Source organism: Polypterus senegalus, chromosome 2 (genome assembly GCF_016835505.1).
Source record: "Polypterus senegalus isolate Bchr_013 chromosome 2, ASM1683550v1, whole genome shotgun sequence".
Lineage (NCBI taxonomy): Eukaryota > Metazoa > Chordata > Cladistia > Polypteriformes > Polypteridae > Polypterus > Polypterus senegalus.
Genome location: NC_053155.1, coordinates 8929321 through 8940764, shown reverse-complemented (window position 1 = coordinate 8940764; position 11444 = coordinate 8929321). Strand labels below are relative to the sequence as shown.

General features: G+C 38.6%; 1 protein-coding gene across 2 annotated transcripts in view; it reads left to right on the top strand.

Moving 5' to 3' along the window:
* The first annotated feature begins 452 nt into the window (after positions 1–452).
* The window catches only part of LOC120521855 (NACHT, LRR and PYD domains-containing protein 12-like), a 1152437-nt gene continuing 1141445 nt past the window's right edge, over positions 453–11444 (top strand). For both annotated transcript variants that reach the window (XM_039743177.1, XM_039743172.1), the window contains exon 1: positions 453–839. The gene's annotated coding sequence lies outside the window, so the exon portion shown is untranslated. The remainder of the gene's footprint in view (positions 840–11444) is intronic.

The window sequence follows — 11444 nt, the reverse complement described above, 5'->3', positions numbered from 1 at the left end:
ATGAAATTCTCTTCTTATAATTTGCGCACCGATAGCAATTGGTCGCGCATTCATGAACGGCGAAGCTATGACTGAATTAATTCCACGCACGGACACTGATTAAGTGCGTGAGCTAATCCTTGTTTAAATAAAACAAACCTGCTCCGAGCAGGTTTGAGGATTTGAATGTGCTGCTATGACAACTCATTCAGCAAGAGTTTCGAAAAACCGACAGATCCAGGATCATGGCAAATCGTCTACAATTAACATCCGGCTAAACGAGTAATCCACGTACGAAAAATAACACCCTGTTTTCTGCCATCTTTTATTTGTGCTCGAAAATGCTGTGCACGTGCCTAGAAACTGAGACTTGTTGTGTTTGCCTCACCTAGCAACGGTGACGTCACTACTTTCACGCCCATTCTACTCCGGTCTGCAGCAAAATCTATTTGACTTGCTATACCTGAGGGTCTACAGCTGCGGTGACTTACGCTGCTGTGGCTCAGCAAGTGGTTGCTCCTCGAGAATTGTAGTCGTAATTTTTTAGAAGCAAGCGTGATTTTCAGAAGCGCACATGGCACACGTGAAATTTAAATGTGACTTAAATTAATACGAGTTATTTTTGACAGCGATCTTAGTCCATAGTCCTGCTCTGTTGTACCAAATCGGCTTCTGGCTGCGCAGATGTCAATGATGTCATGCAGCGAGTGTGCCTCAAAATCACGTGACGGGCGCATTTGAAACAAGGCTCGAAGCGCAGCGCTTCAAAAGATCACGATGTGTGGACACGTCAGTATTGTGGAGTGGAGTGAAGTGGAGTGAAGTGGAGTGGAGTGGAGTGGAGTGGAGAAGGAATGACGGTAAGCAGCGAGAGCATCGGGCGGAGGAACTAATACCGGCGGGGAGAGGAGATCAAAGGAAAGTGGAGCAGGAATGTCAATGGGGACAGAAAGTCGAGGACAGTGTGTGGGCGATGAATCCCGTGTGAGAAAAGGAAGGTGAAAAGGAGAACGACAGAGTCGCGGCAGGCACTTCAGTTCTCCCGTTTAAGTTCACGCTGTCTGCGGTGCAAATCGCCCGTTGTCACTTCCATGATTGACGTTCAGCCCGAGTAAAGTTGGCAACTGACTTCACAAAAATCAGAGACCCCAGTTTGGGCGTTTCGTAACAATTACTTCCCAGGTTGCGTATATAATGCGAATAGAACACCTGGGAAATCCTGTGTGAACATGTAGGAATCCGTTTAATTTTTTTCACAAATTCTGTTTTTTTTTTTTATTTTCGATTTTCACCGTTTAATTTTTCCTTGATACTTTTTTTTTTTTTTTACTTTTTTTAACTGTAAGACAGTAGTACCAGCTACAACAAAACAAACAACAATGAAATGGCACTTTGCATCCCTTTTATTGAAACGTCACACTAGCACAACTGAACCTTATTTTGCAGTTTCATTTCTCAGGTAGGAGCCCAGAGGCTCCATGATGCTGTATGCCGAGACTGCATTAGGACAATGAGTGTCCTCCAGAATTGTAAGAGCTGAGATGAAGGTTAACTTCATTTTTAGTGTCTAGGATATTTGTTACGGGCTGAGCTGATGTGTTCTCTGCCAGAAAGAACATTTTGTAGAGGTGAATATGTTCAGTGTGTACCCTACTGATTCGAACCAGGGGGTATGTCTTAGTCAGCACAATCTCTTTCAGTGACAAGAAGGTTGCCCGTCTCCTTTTCCTGGCAGGCTTCTTGAAGGTGGCACATTTTACCCACATCAATAGTGTTGCAGCCTCACTGAAATATTTCTAGTGCTGCCAGGTCTCTCCCATCAAACTGATGACATGAAACAAGCAGGTTGAATGCACACTGTTAGGCATAACCCCATTTAAAACTTCCTGGTCTGCTTTCAGACAGTATAATGTGTTGTCTGTAACCACTGCTAAAATGTCATTAAGATAAAGCTGGTTGTTGTGAAGGGACTGAACTTTGTTGTCTGTGAAAAGGTGCAAAAGTTGCAGCTCTCCATAAAGATAACATCTTCCAAAAAGTACTGTTTTTCATTACCTGCGAATGTAATTATGTAAGTTATATCTAATGATTCTGAAACCTGAAATGTTTACAGATGGAAAACATGCATCATTACATCTGTAGCTTCATCTACTGCATACAGTCATATGAAAAAGTTTGGGAACCCCTCTTAATTCTTTGGATTTTTTTTCTCATTGGCTGAGCTTTCAAAGTAGCAACTTCCTTTTAATATATGACATGCCTTATGGAGACAGTAGGATTTCAGCAGTGATATTAAGTTTATTGAATTAACAGAAAATATGCAATATGCATCATTGCAAAATTAGACAGGTGCATAAATGTCGACACGCCAATAGAGATAACAACAACAACATTTATTTCTATAGCACATTTTCATACAAACAGTAGCTGAAAGTGCTTTACATAATAAAGAATAGAAAAATAAAAGACACAATAAGAAAACAAAATAAATCAACATTAATTAACATCGAATAAGAGTAAGGTTCAATGGCCAGGGGGGGACAGAAAAAACAAACAAAAAAAACTCCAGATGGCTGGAGAAAAAAATAAAATCTGTAGGGATTCCATACCATGAGACCTCCCAGTCCCCTCTGGGCATTCTACCTAACATAAATGAAACAGTCCTCTTTGGATTTAGGGTTCTCACGGAAGGGCTTGATGATGATGGTCACATAGAGTTCTGCCTTTTAATCCGTCCATCATTGTTGGAGCATCATGAAGCTTTGAGTAGGTGGAGGTGGCGCAGGCCACCACCACAAAGAAACCGGAAAAAGAAACAGAAAAGAGAGTAGGGGTCAGTACCGATTTTAGAGCCACCATGAATAGTTCTTATGATGAATTGAACATACAGAGTATCAGGATTAAGTTAAATTACGATTAAAATGAAGTTATAAAAAGGCCATGTTAAAGTAATGTGTTTTCAGCAGTGTTTTAAAGTGCTCTACTGTATCAGCCTGGCGAATTCCTGTTGGCAGGCTATTCCAGATTTTAGGTGCATAGCAGCAGAAGGCCGCCCGCCTCACCACTTCTTTTAAGTTTAGCTTTTGGAATTATAAGGAGACACTCATTTGAAGATCTAAGGTTACGATTTGGAATATAAGGTGTCAGACATTCCGATATATATCAATCAATCAATCGACATTTATTTATATAGCACATATTCATACAATAAAATGTAGCTCAAAGTGCTTTACAAAATGAATAGAAAAATAGAAGACACAATAAAAGATAAACATAAGTCAACATTAATTAACATAGAATAAGAGTAAGGTCCGATGGCCAGGGTGTACAGAAAAACAAAAAACTCCAAAGGCTGGAGAAAAAAATAAAATCTGTAGGGGTTCCAGACCAAGAGACCGCCCAGTCCCCTCTGGGCAATCTACCTAACATAAATCAAACAGTCCTCTTTGTATTTAGGGTTTTCATGGAAGGACCTGATGATGATGGTCACGTAGACTTCTGGCTTTCAGTCCATCAATGTTGGTGCATCATGATGCTTTGAGTAGGTGGTGGTAGCGCAGGCCGCCACCACAAAGAAACCGGAAAAAGAAACAGAAGAGAGAGTAGGGGTCAGTACGGATTTTAGAGCCACCATGAATAGTTATTATGAAGAATTGAACATACAGAGTATCAGTATTAAGTTAAAGTGAAGTTATAAAAGGCCATGTTAAAGTAATGTGTTTTCAGCAGTGTTTTAAAGTGCTCTACTGTATTTGCCTGGCGAATTCCTATTGGCAGGCTATTCCAGATTTTAGGTGCATAACAGCAGAAGGCCGCCTCACCACTTCTTTTAAGTTTAGCTTTTGGAATTATAAGGAGACACTCATTTGAAGATCTAAGGTTACGATTTGGAATATAACGTGTCAGGCATTCCGATATATAAGATGGAGCGAGATTATTTAAGGCTTTATAAACCATAAGCAGTATTTTAAAGTCAATCCTGAATGACACAGGCAACCAGTGTAGTGACATCAAAACTGGAGAAATGTGTTCGGATTTTCTTTTCCCAGTTAGGATTCTAGCAGCTGCATTCTGCACTCGTTGCAAATGATTTATGTTTTTTTGGGTAGTCCTGAGAGGAGTGCGTTACAGTAATCTAGTCTACTGAAAACAAAAGCGTGAATTAATTTCTCAGCATCTTTCAATGATATAAGAGGTCTAACTTTAGCTATGTTTCTTAAGTGAAAAAATGCTGTCCTAGTGGTCTGATGAATATGCGATTTAAAATTCAGATTACAGTCAACGGTTACCCTTAAATTTTTTACTTCCGTCTTAACTTTTAATCCTAGTGCATTAAGTTTATTTCTGATAACCTGCTGAATCCATTATTGCCAATTACCAAAATTTCAGTTTTCTCTTTATTTAGTTTGAGAAAATTACTATTCATCCCTTCAGAAATACCAGTAAGACATTGTGTTAGTGTATCGAAGAGTCGGAGTCATCAGGTGCTATTGATAAGTACAGCTGTGTGTCATCAGCATAGCTGTGGTAGCTCACGTTGTAACCTGAGATAATCTGACCTAACGGAAGCATGTAGATTGAGAAAAACAGCGGACCCAGGATAGAGCCTTGTGGAACACCATATCGGATATCATGTGTCTTTGAGATTTGATTACCACAACTCACAAAGAATTTTCTCCCTGCCAGGTAGGATTCAAACCAATTTAAGACACTGCCAGAGAGGCCCACCCATTGACTAAGGCGATTTCTAAGAATATTATGATCAATGGTGTCAAATGCAGCACTCAGATCTAAGAGGATGAGAACAGATAAATGGCCTCTGTCTGCATTTACCCAAGTCATTTACTACTTTAACAAGTGCAGTTTCTGTACTGTGATTTGTTCTGAAGCCTGACTGAAAAGTATCAAGAATAGCATGTTTATTGAGGTGGTCATTTAACTGCATAATGACTGCCTTCTCTAGAATTTTACTTAAGAAGGGCAGGTTAGAAATGGGTCTAAAATTTTCAAAGGCAGAGGGGTCAAGATTATGTTTCTTAAGAAGGGGTTTAACTACAGCAGTCTTAAGACAGTCTGGAAAGACCCCGTATCTAATGACAATTACTATGTCCAGAATATTGTCAATTAGCGCCTGATATTTCTTTGAAAAACCTGGTTGGTATTGGGTCAAGGACGCAGGTGGAGGTTTCAGTTGAGAGATTATACTATGTAATTCAGGTAAATCTATCCTGGTGAAAGCATTTAATTTGTTTATAACGGAGTACCGGGCTTTGGAGGTTCTGCAGTGTTGGGGAGATATACTATGTTATCTCTAATATCATTAATTTTTTGAGTGAAAAATACAGCAATGTTCTCACAGGTTTCACTGGAAGTATTCTGGGGGCATTCCTTTGTGTTACCTGGGTTTAACAGACGGTCAATTGTTGAAAATAAGACTCTGGGATTACTAGCATTGTTATTTATAATATTAGAGAAATAGCAGCGCTCTCAAGACGGACAGTGTTATTGTATTCTGTTATTTTAACTTTTAATATTCATAATGGATAGTTAGTTTAGTTTTCCTCCATTTACGCTCAGCTCTATGACATGTTCTCTTTAAATCAGACACTCTTTGGGTCTTCCATGGAATAACAGTACTAGAGGATTTTTTAACTGTCTTTTCAGGTGCAACTATGTCAACAGCAGTTCTTACTTTAGAATTAAAGTTTTCCACTTTACTATTTACATTATCCTCGCTATTATAGTTGGCATTATAAACGGACTGATTGCTTAGAATAGTTGTAAGCTTTAAAGCTGCTGATGAGTCAAAGAAGCGTTTTTTAACAAAATGCTTCTCATGAGCGTTTTCTATCTTTATTTCTATATTAAATAGTAGAAGGAAATGGTCTGATAGACCGATATCAGTGACCTGCTTTATATCAACTTTAAGTCCTTTAGTAATCACTAAGTCTAACGTATGACCTGCTTTATGTGTAGGCTGATTTACGAGCTGCCTCAAATCAAAAGAGTCCAGGAGGTTCATGAATTCTTTTACCTTTTGGTCACACTGATTGTCGACATGAAAGTTAAAGTCGCCGACTATTAAGAGTGCATCATAGTTTGTAACTAAAATTGACATTAAGTCAGAGAATTCCTCAAGGAAAGACGCGTTATATTTAGGAGGTCTATACACGGATAATACGAGAACGTGAGAATCTCCATGAATAACAACGGCGAGATACTCAAAGGACTTAAATTTACCAAAACTAACATCTTTACATTTTAATCGGCTCGAGTAAATGTTTGCCAAACCCCCCTTTTCCCTGGCGGTCGCACGAGTAAAACTGTAATCCGGGCGCAGATTCATTAAAACTGCCGCCCCATTGGAATTAAGCCATGTTTCATTTAGCGCAATAAAATCAATGTTTCTATCACTAATAAGATCGTTTATAAAAAATGTCTTGTTAGTTAAAGCTCTAACATTTAATAGTGCCATATTTAATGTTTCTGAAGGGCAGAGCTGAATTTTATGCGTGTTATTGGTAATCGGAACAAAAATTAAGTTATTTTTGTTAACGCCGCTGTGTGTACTTTTTATGTAATCTACAACCCGTTTTTATAATCTTAATGCAGTGTTGATCTGAAGTAGTAATTTCAATTAAATTATTGGTGTTTTTGCCGCACTGCCTAGATTTTTTACGTGCGTTAAGATTTGTTATTAGATTATTAATGATGTGCACTTTAACGGAAGACTCTGTTAAGCCATTATGTCCTATCAAACCAGTAGCATTACGTAAGGGGTTAGCAGTAGAAGTAGACAGTCAAGATGGACGAATTACCCCATATAAAATGGGGCGAGATTATTTAAGGCTTTATAAACCATAAGCAGAATTTTAAAGTCAATCCTGAATGACACAGGTAACCAGTGTAGTGACATCAAAACTGGAGTAATGTGTTCGGATTTTCTTTTCCTAGTTAGGATTCTAGCAGCTGCATTCTGCACTAGTTGCAAATGATTTATGTCTTTTTTGGGTAGTCCTGAGAGGAGTGCGTTACAGTAATCTAGTCGACTGAAAACAAACGCGTGAACAATTTTTCAGCATCTTTCAATGATATAAGAGGTCTAACTTTACTTGTGTTTCTTAAGTGAAAAAATGCTGTTCTAATGATCTGATTAATATGCAATTTAAAATTCAGATTACAGTCAACAATCACCCCTAAGCTTTTTACTCCGTCTTGACTTTTAATCCTAATGTATCCAGTTTATTTCTAATAGCCTCATTGTATCCATTATTGCTGATCACTAAAATTTCAGTTTTCTCTTTATTTAACTTGAGAAAGTTACTATTCATCCATTCTGAGATACAAGTCAGACATTCTGTTAGTGAATCAATAGAATCAGGGTCATCAGGTGCTATTGATAAGTACAGCTGTGTGTCATCAGCATAGCTGTGGTAGCTCACGTTGTGCCCTGAGATAATCTGACCTAACGGAAGCATGTAGATTGAGAAGACAGCGGACCCAGGATAGAGCCTTGTGGAACACCATATCGGATATCATGTGTCTTGAGTTGTAATTCCCACAACTAACAAAAATTTTCTCCCTGTCAGGTAGGATTCAAACCAATTTAAGACACTGCCAGAGAGGCCCACCCATTGACTAAGGCGATTTCTAAGAATATTGTGATCAATGGTGTCAAATGCAGCACTCAGATCTAAGAGGATGAGAACAGATAAATGGCCTCTGTCTGCATTCACTCGCAAGTCATTTACTACTTTAACGAGTGCAGTTTCTGTGCTGTGATTTGTTCTAAAACCCGACTGAAATTTATCAAGAATAGCATGTTTATTGAGGTGGTCATTTAACTGCATAATGACTGCCTTCTCAGAACTTTACTTAAGAAGGCAGGTTAGAGATGGGTCTAAAATTTTCAAGAGCTGAGGGTCAAGATTATGTTTCTTAAGTAGGGGTTTAACTACAGCAGTCTTAAGACAGTCTGGGAAGACCCCCGTATCTAATGACGAATTTACTATGTCCAGAACATTATCAATTAGCACGCCTGATACTTCTTTGAAAAACCTTGTTGGTATCGGGTCAAGGACGCAGGTGGAGGGTTTTAATTGAGAGATTATTTTTGTAAATCAGGTAAATCTATCCTAGTGAAAGAGTTTAATTTGTTTATAACAGGATGCTGGGGTTTAGGAGGATCCTTAGTGTTGGAGGGATATACTATGTTATTTCTAATATCATTAATTTTTTGATTGAAAAATACAGCGATAGCCTCACAGGTTTTACTGGAAGAACTTTGGAGGCATTCCTTTGAGTTACCTGGGTTTAGTAGGCGATCAATTGTAGAAAATAAGACTCTGGGATTACTAGCATTGTTATTTATAATCTTGGAGAAATAGCAGCGTCTCTCAAGACGGACAGTGTTATTGTATTCTGTTATTTTAACTTTTAATATTTCATAGTGGATAGTTAGTTTAGTCTTCCTCCATTGACGCTCAGCTCTACGGCATGTTCTCTTTAAATCAGACACTCTTTGGGTCTTCCATGGTATAACAATGCTAGAAGATTTTTTCACTGTCTTTTCAGGTGCAACTATGTCAACAGCAGCTCTCACTTTAGTATTAAATCTTTCCACCTTACTATTTACATTATCCTCACTATTATAGCTGGCACTATAAACGGACTGATTGCTTAGAATGTTTGTAAGTTTTAAAGCTGCTGATGCGTCAAAGAAGCGTTTTTTAACAATATGCTTCTCATGAGTGTTTTTTATCATTATTTCTATATTAAAAAGTAGAAGAAAATGGTCTGATAGACCAATATCAATGATCTGTTTTATATCAACTTTCAGTCCTTTAGTAATCACTAAGTCTAACGTATGACCTGCTTTATGTGTAGGCTGATTTATGAGCTGTCTCAAATCAAAAGAATCCAGGAGGTTCATAAATTCTTTTACTTTTAGATCACACTGATTATCGATATGAAAATTAAAGTCGCCAGTTATTAGGAGTGTGTCATAGTTAGTAATTAAAATTAAGTCAGAGAATTCCTCAAAAAAAGACACGTTGAATTTTGGAGGTCTATACACAGATAATACTAGAACTTGAGAATCTCCATGAACAACAACGGCGAGATACTCAAAGGACTTGAACTTACCAAAACTGACATCTTTACATTTTAATCGGCTTAGCTCCCGTCGCTCTGCCACAGATGTCAAACTCTCCAGCTCCGTGCCTACAATAGAGCCTGCCTTCCTCACCAGTTTGTTCAGGCATAAGGCGTCCCTCTTCTTTATGCTGCCTCCCCAGCACACCACCGTGTAGAAGAGGGTACTCTCCACAACCGTCTGGTAGAACATCTGCAGCATCTTATTGCAGATGTTGAAGGACACCAGCCTTCAAAGGAAGTACAGCTGGCTCTGTCCTCTCTTGCACAGAGCATCAGTATTGGCATACCACTCCAATTTATCATCCAGCTGCACCTCCAGGTATTTATATGTCTGCACACAGTCACCTCTGATGATCACAGGGTCCATGAGGGGCCTGGTCCTCCTAAAATCCACCACCAGCTCCTTGGTTCTGCTGGTGTTCAGTTGTTTGTGGTTTGAGTAGCACCATTTAACAAAGTCCTTGATTAGGTTCCTATACTCCTCCTCCTGCCCACTCCTGATGCAACCCACGATAGTCAGCGAACTTTGAGAAGCACAACTTGCAATTGACCAGCTTAAATACCTTTTACCACTCATGATTGGACACACCTCACTATCAAGTTCAAGGCCTAACGAGCTAATCCAACCAATTTGGTGTTGCATGTAATCAGCATTGAGCAGTGACAGACATTCAAATGAGCAAAATTACAAGGGGACCCACATTTTTGCACAGCCAGTTTTTCACATTTGATTTAATTTCATACAACTAAATACTGCTTCACTAAAAATCTTTTTTCAGAAAACACCCCAGTACTCTGATGTTCTTAAGAAATGAACAACATTTCACTGTTATCTTTTTTGTTGAAAGGAGAGTAAATTATTATGCAGGTTGAGAGGGGTTCCCAAACTTTTTCATATGACTGTATCTTAAAATAATTTATTACAAAGCAAAAGCAGACTAATCTGCAAGACGCTACATCCAGGAATGAACCCGCTTTTAAGGACTCATTGCATCTGAGGAGAAGCTTGTTCTTCTGCCCAGCTTTGTAGGTGCCGAGTTTATGACGGAAGAGTCAAATGTGGACCTTGCGTGCCTCATCACTGTGAGGCAAAACATTTATTAAATCCAGAAACATCGTTATTAGTTTTTAAAAGTGAACCTGTTAACAATCAGTGCCATTCACTAATAACATTCTTCTACGGGAAAGACTGTTAATACCGGTTAAATGGTTCACATTAAACACAGCATGTACACCTAGAAGTGCCTACATAAAAGAATTACCATACAGCCAAATGTGTACTCCCCTATCACTATGTTAAGAACTGTGTGGTCTCGGCTATCGGTGGTTTTGTCAACTATAACATATATTTTTTTGCCACAAATCTTTTGGAGAACGGCTTCCATATGTTGTTCAAACACGTGGGGAAAATGAGTTTGACGTAGACTACTTTGATTTTCTGGCAACGCGCCTCCTTGTTTACAATATATATATATATATATATATATATATATATATATATATATATATATATATATATATATATATATATATATATATATTATAATTCGTTTGAAACGGAAATTACGTATGACAACCCAACATATTATAATGCACTCGCGTTTGAAACAGAAATTACTTGTGACCACAACAGTCAGGTTACATTGAGAAAGTGAGACAGAAGCAGATCGAGAGAGAAGGCTCGCAGGCTCGCTGATCAACGTATATGACAATCAAAACAGACGGCCTCACAAATACTTGAACAACGTGCTGAACAGAATCGAATTCGACGGATGCAGTCTTCATAGGCTGCCACGTCACACAGGCGTCAGGGTCTGTATATGGAAGGATTCAGTTAAAACATTGAAAAAGATTATTGCCTTCATCCAAAAGTTACAATAGGAGAAATGGACATCATGTGTGAGTACTGCCAAGCACAGAGGGTTGCATTTGAATCACATGGGATGTGTTGTTCAGACGGTAAGGTGAAATTAACACCTTTAAGACATCCACCTGAACAGTTGTTGTCTAATTTGTGGCGCAAATAATCCACATTCAACTCATTTTCTACATAACACTAGGAAAAACAATTCGTGTTTTCAGATGACATCGTTTGGCACCACGGCTGCTACCGAGGAGTCTGGTTTTATGCCGACATTTAAAATGCGGAGGCAAATCTATCATAGAATTGGGTCATTAATGCCATTGACTCATGAGAGCCACACATTTTTCCCTTCCACTCAGTGAGCAAAGCCACTGGGTGATCTGCTAGTGCTTAATAAAGAAAGGACACATCTTCATCATTTTTTCGAGCGATATGTCTGACTCGC